Raw genomic sequence first — 15,789 nt, 5'->3', positions numbered from 1 at the left:
CTTTCCCCTTGATTGTTATATAAGGGAGTAGATTAGAGGCACTTGAAACTTATAGCATTTTTGTAGTGTACTTTTAATTTGCATTCCTGTGTCTGCTGCTAAGTAGAAGAAATGAACTCAAGGACTTTTAGTAGTAGTATCTATAATCTGTTTTTGATAGGTGTATTAAAAACATGCATTTATCTTAATGGGTATTATATGCTTGATGAGGAAAATCTGTTCTTTTATACAATTCACATGAATATTTTCACCTTGGGATGATAATAAAGTGCTCTGTTTTCTGGTGCTAGTATTTGAATGGAATATTGAGGTAGGTGGGGAGATAATTTCTAAAGCATGGGTTATTTCATTTGGATCACTCGATTTTTGTGTAAGATACATCCTCTACTTCCTATCATGGATCTGTAATCCAGTTGATCCTGGTTTAATGGTTACTCCTCCTACTTCCCCTCAGATAGTTCTTGTATGCTTCTTTCTCTTGACATCTCATGCCCTTATGCCCAGCTAGTCCTCCAAATGATTTACTGCTGTCAATAATATCTATTTCCAATTATCAGTTTGTTCTTAGGTACAAATGATTCAATCTTTTAGAAAAGTCTTTCTACTTGTTCCCATTGCATTACAGATTCTTCATTCTGTATTTTTTGTTTACTGCTTAGTTCTTTCCCCATTTCTAGCTTCCCCAAGTTATCCAGACCAAATACCTTCTTTGCCCATCAGTAAGGATTTGGCCAAGAAAGGAAAATGCAAGCTGTGAATTCTAACTGCACATGTTTTAATATATGGACTTAGGATCCATACAACTTTGCAAGGGCTAGGAGAGTGAAATTAAGTCAACCAAGCTAATTTAAGGTCCTCCCTTCTTAAGTTGTTCTCTATAAATACTGATGCCCTCACCCTGGTGCTTGATTTATTTTTGGATGTAACTTATTTTCCTCTATTAATTTCTCTTCTCATAATATTGATAACAAGATGGAATACATTCAAGAATATTGTATAATTTACCATTTTCTGATTCCTTCCCATCTTTAAAGACCCAGGTAAGCTTTCTTTTTTTCTTTTCTTTTTCTAAAGAAAATCTCTGATCACCTTTTCTCATGTGATTTTTGGATGAATATTCAACATACATTGTCTTTGACTTCCAATCACTCGTTATTCTTTTTCCACTAATTTTGTCACTCCTTATTTTGCCCTGCTTTCCATATCCTCCAATTCTTCTTTTCATTCTTTAAGTTCACTAATGACATGTTTTTCTGTATCCAGTAACTTTTTTCAATCTTGATTCATCTAGAATTAATGAGCCACTAGCTGTAGGGGTTACCTTCTCATTTTTGGAGTTCCTAGGTCTAAAGGCAGATGTACCAGAAGAAATGTTCCTCAACTTGCTCGCTTTTCATTTGTTTGTTTTACTTGTTTAAAATGAATCACTGAGGATCTTTTTTTTTTTTTTCCCATTGTCTAAACCCTTTTGGATTTTTTCTTCTCTGTTTGCAATGCAGCCATTCTAGTTTGGGTGTTCATGATGCTTTTTGCAGGAGCTTGCTAATTGTTGACTGTGGTTTCTGTAACCACTTAACAACTCCTCTATCCTGGCCCAGTAGGGACTTAATGCAGGTTTGGTAACTAATTTTCTTTAAAAAGTGCTTCCGTTATGTCATTTTCTTGTAGAAGACCTTAGTTTTTGTTATAACCAAGTTCCTTTGACTATTGTAAAGTCCTTCAGGCTCTGGGTTTGAGCTGCAATTTCATTCTTAACACCATAACTTCTGAAAGGAAAATGTTATATTGACTACATTGATTTACTTCTTATATTTCACATGTGTTATCCCCCTTTTGCTAATTTAACTTTGTGTATCTTTGATAGCTAGCTTTGTTCTTATCATATTTAATAAATTACAGCTTCTGACATTATATTTTTTCTTTTGTGGCCATTACTTTTTAAAAGCCCAATATTTGGGAAGCAAAAATATATATAAATTAAGAAAATTGGATTCTTCAATCAATTTTTAGTTGCTGACAAGTTTTATCATGAACACTTTTAGTCATTGTCCGTTCTATTCTCATTTGATGATCTCTACCAGTAATTTCTGTTATCATTGGATTATTGATTTATTCTTTATCCTTTTTTATTCTTAGTGCTAAGGATAAATAAAGAATAGTATTTTATTCAGTACACATACACATGCATACACACACAAACACATATATATTTTAACAACAAAGGTACAGAAATTTGGTGTACATCTGGATTAAAATGGCAGAGTAAAATATATTCTCTGGGTTCAAAATGGTAGAGCCCAAATTTCTCCTATGACTGTGCTTCTTAGCATGGCTATCAGGGTCTTGTCAACTGGAAAAAAAGACTGTACAATTTAAGTGCTGTGAGTTGAATCTCTTCAGTGTCTTACTGAGGGACTCTGGCCCAGGAAACAGCCTCTCAGATAGCTGAGAAATTGTTCTGAAGAGGTAAGAGGTGGGGTGAGGTCTATATATACGCGATTTTGGTGGAACACACATGTAATCAAGCACACATCCAGACAGAAGGTTGCTGCTAGTCACAAGGAGCAGCTATCTTAGTTAACATTTTTCTTAGTACAGGAATGTGCAAGAATTTGTGTTCATTAAGTTTTCTCCTGAAAATATCTGTCTGAAAGATTGTTTTGCTAGTTTTCCCAGAACACAGTATCTCATTCCTAACATCTGTCCTGAATTCCTTTCAGGGTGTTTTGAAGGTCATCAGTACAGTGGCTAATGACTTAATTCTTGTAGAAGAGGGGAGTGACATCCCTTAGTTGGCAGTCTTCAGCGTCTGACTGTATGCTCCTTTCCGGTCCTATCTCTGATAATACATCTTTATTTGCCCTTTTATTTAGCCATATTGGATTTCTTGACATCCTCTGAATTTAATACATTGTAATGTTTTCATGCACCTGTGCCTTCGTTCTCACAGTTTTCTCCATATGGAATATCCCTTTGTCTCCTTCTTTGCCTGTGAACTTGTATGCTTTTAAAGGGCCAAATTCAAATGTGTATTGAGTTTTCTGATCCTTCAAGCTTAGTGACTATCTCCCTCATTTGTGCCATCATATTATTATTTTTGTACCTTTTAAAAAGTGTTTACCACATTATGTCATATATGTTTTCTCTATTAGACTATGTGTTCGTTGTTAATCAGGTATATGTCTTCATTTATTTTTTTCACTCAGTACCTAGTTGATCTTTCACTTGAGATGTTGATGGATACATGCCTCTTATACATTGCTATCTTACACAGTGTGTAAAGTAAGACTTGGGCAAACAGACCAGATCCTGTATTTTCATAGCAGTCTAATAGCCCCCTGCTGGGTAAGGGTTCTCCTTTGCAGTCAGTCAGACTTCCCTGGTGGCTCAGAGGTTAAAGCGTCTGCCTGCAATGTGGGCGACCTGGGTTTGATCTCTGGGCCAGGAAGATTCCCTGGAGAAGGAAATGGCAACCTACTCCAGTGTTCTTGCCTGGAGAATCCCATGGACGGAGGAGCTTGGTGGGCTACAGTCCACAGGGTCGCAAAGAGTCCGACACAACTGAGCAACTTCACTTTCACTTTCACTTTGCAGTCAGTCACTGAGTTTTTCTCTAGACATCCTGTTACATTGTAGGTTTTCATATTCTTGGTATATAGTCAGTGATGGGTAATAGATTCTGAAGTAAGGAAGAAAAGAAGTTTAAAGTAGTTTTTCAAAATAGTTTTTAAAAAACCTTTAAACTGCTTACTATTTGAGTATATATTTTTTCTTAAAAATAAAAAATGCATATTGTTGAGTCACAAAACATTTATGGATTACTTATGGTACCATTATTGTACTAGGAACAGAAGGGCATACCAGTGTCATAAAGATATTTCTTGACTTGAAGAAAAAGGGAAGAAGAAATATAACTGGCTAAATATTTCTGTATGACAGTCACCTTTTTGTGTTTTATCCATAATTCCTGTTAATACTTACAATCACATTGTTTTCTTGATGAAGAAATGTGGCTCAAAGGGGCTCGTGAACTCACCTAGGGTAAGATAGCTTGTGAGGGGCAGAGAAGGTATTTGAAATCAGTTAATTTTGTGTGTCTCTAAAGACAGCACTAGTTCCACCCTTTACTACAGATATCATCTCTAGAAGATGTGAATTCACAGAGATAGGGATTCTAGGGCAAATTCCTTAACCTTTTCTCTATCAGTTTCCTAATATAGTTAATTGAAATAATTATCCTCATACCAACTTAACTGAAGAGCAGGGTTTCAATGACTGAAAAAATATGCGTAAAATGATTAGCACAGTGACTGAGACAGTAAGTTCTCATTGGAAGCTACTGTGATTATTACTATCATTAAATCACATTATCTCTAAAACAAAAGCAAAGCAGGTGTATGTATGTATGTACATATATATGTATGTATATATGTGTGTGTGTGTGTATCTCCAAATAAACACAAGAAGCTCAAAATGTTGAATGTAGGACTTTAAGCAATGGCACTGAAACTGAGGCCCGTGTTGTATGTCTCAGGGCTTCCCTGGTGGCTCAGAGGGTAAAGCGTCTGCCTGCAATAAGGGAGATCTTGGTTTGATTCCTGAGTCAGGAAGATCCCCTGCAGAAGGAAATGGCAACCCACTCTAGTATTCTTGCCTGGAGAATCCCATGGATGGAGGAGCCTGGTAGGCTATAGTACACAGCATCACAAAGAGTTGGACACGACTGAACGACTTCACTTTCATACTTGTGTGTCTCATGTTTTTGTACAGTAGTTTAAGATGAATAACAAGCTTTAACGTGCACTGTTGAAGCATGTGAAATGTAGAGGCTAAAGCACAAGCTTATGATACTATGTTTATAAAGTCTATAAGTTTGAGTTTATAGGAACTTAAAGTGATGTTTGGCTTGGAGAATGAAGTGAGTTAGAGAAAGTTAAGAGTGCTGACAGGGTTGTCATAGAAGTGCTGGTAGAGGGGTTACAGAAGATACACCCTGTAGCATGAAGAAAGACCCAGAAATCAGAATAAGAAATTGTATATGAAGAAAATGAAGTCAGTCCAGCAGAAATTAAGGCTTTTAAATATTTCATTTTCTAATTATCCGCTGGATCATGGAAAAAGCAAGAGAGTTCCAGAAAAACATCTATTTCTGCTTTATTGACTATGCCAAAGCCTTTCATTGTGTGGATCACAGTAAACTGTGGAAAATTCTGAGAGAGATGGGAATACCAGACCACCTAACCTGCCTCTTGAGAAATCTGTATGAAGGTCAGGAAGCAGCAGTTAGAACTGGACATGGAACAACAGACTGGTTCCAAATAGGAAAAGGAGTACGTCAAGGCTGTCTATTGTCACCCTGCTTATTTAACTTATATGCAGAGTACATCATGCGAAACGCTGGACTGGAAGAAACACAAGCTGGAATCAAGATTGCCGGGAGAAATATCAATCACCTCAGATATGCAGATGACACCACTCTTATGGCAGAAAGTGAAGAGGAACTAAAAAGCCTTTTGATGAAAGTGAAAGAGGAGAGTGACAAAGTTGGCTTAAAGCTCAACATTCAGAAAACGAAGATCATGGCATCTGGTCCCATCACTTCATGGGAAATAGATGGGGAAACAGTGGAAACAGTGTCAGACTTTATTTTTTTGGGCTCCAAAATCACTGCAGATGGTGACTGCAGCCATGAAATTAAAAGACACTCCTTGGAAGAAAAGTTATGACCAACCTAGATAGTATATTCAAAAGCAGAGACATTACTTTGCTGACTAAGGTCCGTCTAGTCAAGGCTATGGTTTTTCCAGTGGTCATGTATGGATGTGAGAGTTGGACTGTGAAGAAGGCTGAGTGCTGAAGAATTGATGCATTTGAACTGTGGTGTTTGAGAATACTCTTGAGAGTCCCTTGGACTGCAAGGAGATCCAACCAGTCCATTCTGAAGGAGATCAACCCTGGGATTTCTTTGGAAGGAATGATGCTAAAGCTGAAACTCCAGTACTTTGGCCACCTGATGCGAAGAGTTGACTCATTGGAAAAGACTCTGATGCTGGGAGGAATTGGGGGCAGGAGGAGAAAGGGATGACCGAGGATGAGATGGCTGGATGGCATCATGGACTCAATGGACGTGAGTCTGAGTGAACTCCGGGAGTTGGTGATGGACAGGGAGGCCTGGCGTGCTGCGATTCATGGGGTTGCAAAGAGTCGGACACGACTGAGCGACTGAACTGAACTGAATTATCTAGCCACCTGTATTGCTACTTGAAAGAACACCTAATGTTGAAAGGAGATAGGGAACAGGTTTCAACACCTTTCAATGATAATATGATGTCTGTTGAGTGATGAGCACACACTGCACCAGCAACAAGACCTTGATAAACAGTAATTGCCCACCATGTTACCAGACAAGGAAAAAATTGCAGAAATAATGGCTGGCAGACCTGTTTATGGGTTTTTTTGTTGTGTGGATATCATGTTTTGATTATTATCTTCTTTGTTGGAAAATGGGTGACACTGATAAATAGATTATGTTTTCTCCTCATTCATGTAATACTACACTCCATAAATCCTAAGTGCATGTTAGTTTGCGTTCTGATAGGTATATTTTTACTCCTCCTGCTACTATTCATGATTGCTTTTTTAGTTGTGAACTGGAATGTATGATAGTCCACAGGAGAACACTTCTGTGAACACTATTTTGAATGATTCAATGGGTTCGTTAAGCTTTCATGCTTTCACTTCAATTTCCAACATTTTGCATTATTATAGATTGAAACCCAGGGTTCAGTCCCTGGGTCAGGGAGATTCTCTGGAGAAGGAAATGGAAAGCTACTCCAGTATTCTTGCCTGGAAAATCCCATGGACAGAGGAGCCTGGCAGGAGCCTCTTTGGGGTTGCAAAGAGTCAGACACAACTTAGCAACTAAAACTAAACTAAAGATTGAAAGAACAGTTCCAGTATGTTAGTGTTTCTTGTCTATGTTGACTGCTGAACGAGTTTTATTCAAACTCATAGATGGAACAATGGAGGCACAATATTTGATTTTTAAGTCTTTAGAATCAAAGATTCTTGAGGATCAAATCATTTCACTAACTATGTAATAGATGGCTGTTAGATTCTCTGTAACTTATCCTTTACAGTTAGACCACTGTGTTTAAAAAACTTTAAACTTTTTCTGGTATAGAACTTCTACAGACTTGGTTATTCCCAGATGGTATGTTACCTGTTGGAATCAAGTTAAGTCCTTGAGTTCATATTTGTAACCCCATTGAGCCTAGCACAGTGTTTATATTTAGCAGGAGATTAATTAGTGTATCTTGATTGAGTTAATTATTGCCTAGTTATAGAAAAGTTTACGTGCTGCTCTGAAAACTTAACACAATAAATATACAGGTAGAGAAAGATACACAAAAACGTCATTATATTCCCTACAATAGTTTGCAAATATAATTTTAATTATGCTGTGCAGACACTTATGAGCTTAAATGAACCAAATGCTGTCCTTGTATTGAGTGTCAGAAGACTAATCCACAAATATCCAATATTCTATTCAAACAGTAGTAAGAAATTCTGAATGCCTCATTGTTCTTATTTTAACAGAAATCACAAATGAAGTCTGACCCACAAGAAAAGATCAAGACCTTCTGTGATATAGTCCCTCAGCACTTAATTTGAAGCAATTTAAAAATTTGTTTGTAATAATAGATGCAATTTATCCCTAGGACAGCTTGGCTATTATTCTCCCCCATATTTGCTGCTCATATGTAAACTTAACACAATAGGATGTATACATAGAGAAAGATAGATACAGAAAAATGACTGCTTTGTTTGACTGAGAAAAAAAAAAGAATTTCATATTTATTTTTGAAATCTCCCATCTTAGTGTTGTAAATGTGTCTACATAGTTTAAAACACCTCAAATGAGAAAGCAGGAAGCTAGAAGTTGTGTTAGCATAGCTGCAAGTGAGAGCAAAGTGGGCTGTCCTCCAAGCTCCCTTGAGATAGGATCATTCCGTGTGATGTGTATCTGTTCTCCTTGGATGCTTCTGAGCTGAACTTTTTGCCAATTTAACTCCATATGTATTTATTGAATATTTATTATCTTATTGGGCATGAACTTGATGATGTGGATGATTTAAAAGATGATTAATACTAAGTCACACCCATTAGATTTAAAAAAAAAAACACAAAGTGTTGGCGAGGATGAAGAGAAATTGGAACACTTATGCACGATTGGTGGGAAGGTAAAATGGTACAGCTGCTATGAAAAACAGTATGGCAGTTTCTCAAAAAGTTGAAAATAGAATTACCATATGATCTAGCAATTACATTTCTTGGTATATATCCAGAAGAATTGAAAGCAAGGTCTTGAAATTTTGTACACTTATATTCATAGCAATATTGTTCATAGTAGCCAAAAAGTGGGAACAACACAAGTGTCCACCTGTGGATGAAGAGATAAAATGTGGCATATACGTATAATGTGATATGTTGTTTAGTCGCTCAGTCATGTCTGACTATTTGCAACCCCATGAATTGCAGCACACCAGGCTTCCCTGTCCTTCACTATCTCCTGGAGTTTGCTCAAAATCAAGTCCATTTAGTTGATCATGGCATTCCAACCATCTCATCCTCTGTTGCCCCCTTTTTCTCTTGCCCTCAATTTTTCTGAGCATCAGAATCTTTTCCAGTGAGTTGGCTCTTCACATCAGGAGGCCAAAGTACTGGAGCTTCAGCTTCAGCCTCAGTCCTTCCAATGAATATTCAGGGTTGATTTCCCTGAGGAATATGCATGCATGCTAAGTTGCTTCAGTCTTGTTTGACTCTGTGTGAACCCATGGGACTGCAACCCGCCAGGCTCCTCTGTCCATGGGATTCTCCAGGCAAGAATACTGGAGTGGGTTGCCATGCCCTCCTCCAGGGGATCTTCCTGCCCCAGGGATCGAACCCATGTCTCTTACATTTAATCTGCTCTGGTAGGCAGGTTCTTTACCACTAGCACCACCTGGGAAGTAAAATGGAATATAATAACAGCCTTAAAAGAAAGGAAATTCTGACGTATGCTACAATATGAATGACCATTATACTAAGTAAAATAAGCCAGTTACAAAGAGAAGACAAATACTGTGATTCCACTTAAATGAGGTACCTAGAATTATTAAATTCATGGAGACAGAAAGTGGAAAGATAATTTCCAATTATCAGCAGAAGGGGTTGTTGTTTAATGGGTATAGAGTTTCAGTTTTGTAAGATAAAATGAGTTCTGGAGATTGGTTGTATAACAGTGTGGATGTACTTAACCTTTAAAATGAGGAAGATAAAAATTGTTTTGTATATTTTACAACCTCCCGTACACATACACACACCAATTAAGACAGTGTTACTGCCTTTATGGTGAAAAAGTGAATGAAATTATAATTACCTGAGTGGAAAACTACAGAATAAATGGGAGCTAGCTAGATAAGGAGAAGAGAAGGAAAAATAATAGAAGATTCTGGGAGAGGCACATGGAGAAACTAGATGCTAGGATGGCTGAAACTCAGAGGATGTGCTTGATAGACAGTAATATCAGATGAGCCTGGAGATGGAGGCAGGGTTCATATTTTTCAGAAATTTCTAGGCCATGTTACAGATTTTAGCTTTTGGCCTTTTGATTGGGGGTCACTGATTTGCTTGTGATCTCAGCCTGATTCCCACTTCACAGTGCCATTTAAAACTAGTTAAGGAGTTTAAAGGGCTTCCCTGGTGGCTCAGTGGTAGAGGATCTGCCTGCCAATGCAAAAGGCATGGGTTTGATCCCTGGATTGGGATCGTCTCCTGGAGAAGGAATGGCAACTCACTCCTGTATTCTTGCCTGGGAAATCCCATGGGCAGAGGAGCCTGGTAGGTTACAGTCCATGGGGTTGCGAAAAGAGTTAGACATGACTTAGCAAGTAAACAAAATAAATAATTTCACAGTGGTGTCCAAGTACTCTTGGAAATGGTCAATCCCTGGTAACTGGACTTTTTACTTGTTGCTGCTGAGATTCAGTCCTCTCCTGCCTCTAGTGTTCAATTCCCTCCTCCCCTCCAGTTTTATTGAGGTATAATTGACAAATGAAATGTGATATATTTAAAGTGTACAGTGTGATGGTCTGTTACACATTAGGAAAGTATTCTCTGTATTTAACTTGTTTTGTGTGTGAGAACATTTAAGTTCCTTTCTTTTAACAGATGTATACAATACCATGTTCTCAACTATAGTCACCATGTAGATCTTCAGACCTTATTTATCTTGTTACTGAAAAATTTTGCATATATAAGTGATACTATGTGATATTAATAGTTCTCTCTCTTTCTTTCTGACATTTCAATTAGCATAACGTCCTATGGATTGACTCATTTTTGTACCAAGTGACAGGATTTCCTTTTTTATGGCTGAATGATATTTCATTTATTAGAAATACTATTCAAGAAAATTAGAGATACCAAGGGAACATTTCATGCAAAGATGGGCAAAATAAAGGACAGAAATAGTATGGATCTAACAGCAGAAGAGGTGGCAAGACTACACAGGAGAACTATACAAAAAAGATCTTCATGACAGAGATAACCGTGATGGTGTGATCATTCACCCAGAGTTAGACATCCTGGAATCTGAAGTCAAGTGGGCCTTAGGAAGCATCACTACAAACAAAGCTAGTGGAGGTGATGGAATTCCAGTTGAGCTATTTCAAATACTGAAAGATGATGCTATGAAAGTGCTGCACTCAATATGCCAGCAAATTTGGAAAATGCAGCAGTGGCCACAGAACTGGAAAAGGTCAGTTTTCATTCCAATCCCAAGGAAAGGCAGTGCCAAAGAATGTCCAAATGACCACACATCATTTGCGCTCATCTCACATGCTAGCAAAGTAATGCTCAAAATTTTCCAAGCCAAGCTTCAACAGTACATGAACCGTACCCTTCCAGATGTTCAAGCTGGATTTAGAAAAAGCAGAGAAACCAGTGATCAAATTATCAACATCTGTTGGATCATCAAAAAAGCAAGAGAATACCAGAGAAACATCTACTTCTGCTTTGTTGACTATGCCAAAGCCTTTGACTGTGTGGATCACAACAAACTATGGAAAATTCAAGAGATGGGAATACCAGACCACCTTACCTGCCTCCTGAGAAACCTGTATGCAGGTCAAGAAGCAACAGTTAGAACAAGACATGTAACAACAGACTGGTTCCAAACTGGGAAAGGAGTACATCAAGGCTGTATATTGTCACCCTGCTTATTTAACTTAAATGCAGAATACATCATGAGAAACACTGGGCTGGATGAAGCATAAGCTGGAATCAAGATTGTCAGGAGAAATATCAGTCACCTCAGATATGCAGATGACACCACCCTTATGGCAGAAAATGAAGAGGAACTAAAGAGTATCTTGGTGAAAGTGAAAGAGGAGAGTGAAAAACCTGGCTTAAAACTCAGCATTCAGAAAACAAAGATCATAGCATCTGGTCCCATCACTTCATGGCAAATAGATGCGGAAACAGCAGAAATAGTGAGAGACTTTATTTTTGGAGGCTCCAAAATCACTGCAGATGATGACTGCAGCTATGAAGTTAAGACGCTAGCTCCTTGAAAGAAAAGCTATGACCAACCTAGACAGCATATTAAAAACAGAGACATTACTTTGCCAACAAAGGTCCATCTAGTCAAAGCTATGGTTTTTCCAGTAGTCATGTATGAAAGTGAGATTTGGACTATAAAGAAAGCTGAAAGCTGAAAGAATTGATGCTTTTGAACTATGGTGTTGGAGAAGACTCTTGAGAGTCCCTTGAACTGCAAGGAGACCAAACCAGTCTATTCTAAAGGAAAACAGTCCTGAATATTCATTGGAAGGACTGATGCTGAAGCTGAAACTCCAATACTTTGGCCTGATGCAAAGAACTGACTCCTTGGAAAAGATCCAGATGCTGGGAAAGATTGAAGGCAGGCAGAGAAGGGGACTATAGAGTGTGAGATAGTTGGATGGCATCACCGGAGCAAGCTCCTGGAGTTGGTGATGGAAAGGGAGGCCTGGTGTGCTGCAGTTCATAGAACCACAAAGAGTCAGACATGACTGAGCAACTGAACTGAATATTTCATTGTATACTTATATAACATATTTTCTTTATTCATCATTGGCAGACACTTAGTTTTTGTCCATACATTAGCTATTGTGAATAATGCTCCTATGAACACAGGAGTACTAATATCTCATTGAGGTCTTGATTTCAATTCTTTTGGAATTATATATCCAGAAATGAGGTAACTCTATCATATGGTAATTTTATTTTTAATTTCTGAAGGAACCTCCCATATTGTTTTCTAGAGTGGCTGCATCAATTTATGTTCCCAACAGTGTACAAATGTTCCTTTTCTTCTGCATGCTTACAAGCATTTGTTCTCTCTTTATCTTTATTTTGATAATAGTCATTTAAACAAGTGTGACGTGATACATCATTGAGCTTTTGATTTGCTTTTCCTTGATGATTATTGATGTTAAGCACCTTTTCATGTATTTCTTGAAATGTGTGCTGTCTTTGGAAAAATGTCTGTTCAGGTCCTTTGTCCATTTTTAAATTGGGTTACTTGTTTTTTTAATTTTTTTGGTATTGAATTGTGTGAATTTCTTCTTTATTTTGGACATTAACCCCTTAGTGGATATGGGTTTGCAAATATTTTTTCCCATTCTGTAGGCTGCATTTTTGCCTTTTGCTGGTTTCCTTTGTTGGGCAGAAGCCTTTTTGTTTGATGTAGTCCTGCTTGTTAGTTTTTGCCTGGACTCGGTGTTTAAAGTCAACTTGTTGTCTTGCTCCCTGAGTGAGTCTTTGCCTGTTTACCTGCCCACTATATCACTCTTTTCTCAAGAAATGAACCATTCTTGCCAGTTACCTTCTCCCACGTGATTGTTTTCTTGCCTGAATTAGAAAGTCTGACCTTTCCTCAAACATTCTGTTACTATGCTCTACTAACATTGATAGTTCACCTTTGAAGCTCTCTACTTACTTCTTGATGGGAACCTGAAGATAAATAAAGCATTTTACTGTTCTAGAGGCATTATAATCTAGTAGAGGGGGTATAGATAATTTTCCAATTCAAATCAAACTGCACTGCATGGTTTAACAGAAGTATGTAAATTAATGATTCTTTGGACACATGAGAAAACCAATCTTGGGGAAGATGAGGAAAAATTAGAGGTTCATATAGGAATTACAAATATCACTTGGACTGTTCCTGAAGGACGAATAGAATTATGACATTAGGCGAAGTGAGTAGAGAAAGAAAAATCTGGTGAAAAGAACAAATTGAGTAGTACCTAGCATTATTTTGATACTTAATTAGGGTGTTGAATATTTGTTTAGTGAATAGATGAATGAATGAAGAAAAGTGTGGGATGAGGAAGAGGGAATAATCAGAGATGACTCATTGTTGCTAACTTGGTAATACCCAGACTCAGTGAGACATGGCAGACCAGGGGAGTGGGGGAGTAGAGGAAGAAAGAGTTATTTAGCATGTGGTAAATTTGAGGTGTCTGGGCATGTCTTGTCTCCTAGAGGTTAAAGCATTCTGATAGCTCATCTTCAGCATAATGGAGCAGCTCATGGAGGGAGAAAAAAGATACTGAGATGATTTGAGGGACTTTTATAAAAATCTAGGTTAAAATGACTGTCTAAATTATGGTATGGGGAATATTAGTAAGGAAGGAGTGATAAGATTTGCTAATAAAGAATTTTATGAGCATGTAATCTGAAAACAAAGAAAGCTGAGTATAGACTACATATTTGGAGAAGGGAATGGCAACCCACTCCAGTATTCTTGCCTGGAGAATTCTATGGACACAGGAGCCAGGTGGGCTACTGTCCCTTGGGTTGCAAAAGGTCAGACACGACTAAGTGACTAACACACAGTAATAATGATTAAAAGGATTTAGAAACCAAATAAGAATAAAAATCATAAGACTCAGTTCTCCATCCACTCATGACTGCATTTTTCAGAATTATAAGAATGGCTATTGTCTACTTTTCAGCTCCTAGGTGACTAAATAGGACACTATTAAGGAACAGATGACCAGATCAAGCCTTTACCTGTATAAAATAAGGACCATATATATATATATGGTCCTTATTACATATATATATATATATATATGGTCCTTATTTTATATATATATATATATATATATAATAAGAACCATTTGTGTTTTGAATTAAACTGTGAATCAGGTACTTGTTACTTTTCGTGGCTTTGGGTTAAAATAATGAAGATAAGCAGGAATTACTGGAAGTTCTGTATTAAATGTAAAACACATGATCTTTAACCAATGAAGGAATGAAGAATGAATGTGGCATTTGGTGGGTTTTAATGCAAATCAATAAAAGTAGTGAAAAGTATTGAAAGTATTGTTGTAATAAGCAAAGTTCAAATTATTGAATTCCGGTGAAAGGAAGAACACCAATGAGTAGCTAAGGTTTTTGTCAATTAGAGGGATTAAGCATTCTGTTGTTAAAGTGGAGTTGAATGCTGTCTGTTTGTTCATGGAGAAAGCACCAGACCGACTTGTCTCAAGTAGATAAAAAGATAAAACCAGATAAATTTGGGGAATCTTCTTAACTTAAACATTTTAGGTTATAGAAGAGGTTGCAACAAACATAGACTTTATCTTCAAAACAAACAAATGAAAAACTTCTAGTCACATGGAGAACCTGAAATATAGTCTATTGCATGGCTGGAGAAGTAAAAAGAACAGTTCCATAAACTTGGTCATAGGACTTGGTGTGTATCTCTGCACGCCCATTCAGTGTTTTTGTGACTGAACAAGTATGTGATGCTTATCCTCTTTAGAACATAACTTCTTTACCTGTAAACTAAAGGGGAGAGGTTTGCCCACTGACATTAAATTTATATAAAAGCACTGTGGGATATAAAGTGTTATGTCAAGCCAGAAGTTCCCAGAAAGCAAAGCCAAAAAATCCCAGAAAGCAAAAGGTTTAACTCTAGAATAAAATTTTGATTAGAAACCATATTATCTCATCAGCCAAGATGACCACAATTTTATAGCATTAATATGGGACAGAGAGTATATATCCAAGTAAAAGTGATAGACCCAAGTTGACTGCAAATTTTTCTCAGTCACATGGTCCATGTTTATGAGATACTGTAAGTGCTTAGTTTAACAAGGCAAGTTTGAGATTGGAAGGTTTTTTTCAGTTAAGCAGGACTGCTGCTGCTGCTAAGTCACTTCAGTCGTATCTGACTCTGTGCGACCCCATAGATGGCAGCCCACCAAGCTCCTCTGTCCCTGGGATTCTCCAGGCAAGAATACTGGAGTGGGTTGCCATTTCCTTCTCCAATGCATGCATGCATGCTAAGTCGCTTCAGTCGTGTCCAACTCTGTGCTACCCCATGGACAGCAGCCTACCAGGCTCCTCTGTCCACAGGATTCTCCGGGACTAAGTGGCTATAAAAAGTGCCTTTTAAAAGACACACTGATAGTTTTAAAAATATCTGAATTGACTGAATCATACAATTGATTATATAGCTAAACACTGCTTTAATTGGAGGATGCACTACTTCTGATCATGTGGGTAACAGGAGTAAGTATGTGGGAGAGGAGCCAGAAGACCACATTCCAGTCTTGTACTGTCACTCTCTGAGCTGCTCAGAGTTGATGTCTTCATCTGAGAAATGAGGTTAATAATAAAGCATTTCTCACAGAGTGGTTGTGAAGATAAAATGAATCAATACAAATTGAGTGTGAACCACAAAACTCT

The sequence above is a fragment of the Oryx dammah genome, unplaced genomic scaffold (genome assembly GCF_014754425.2).
Source record: "Oryx dammah isolate SB20612 unplaced genomic scaffold, SCBI_Odam_1.1 HiC_scaffold_29, whole genome shotgun sequence".
Classification (NCBI taxonomy): domain Eukaryota; kingdom Metazoa; phylum Chordata; class Mammalia; order Artiodactyla; family Bovidae; genus Oryx; species Oryx dammah.
The sequence above is the reverse complement of the archived record's forward strand: the minus strand, read 5'-3'. Positions refer to the sequence as shown.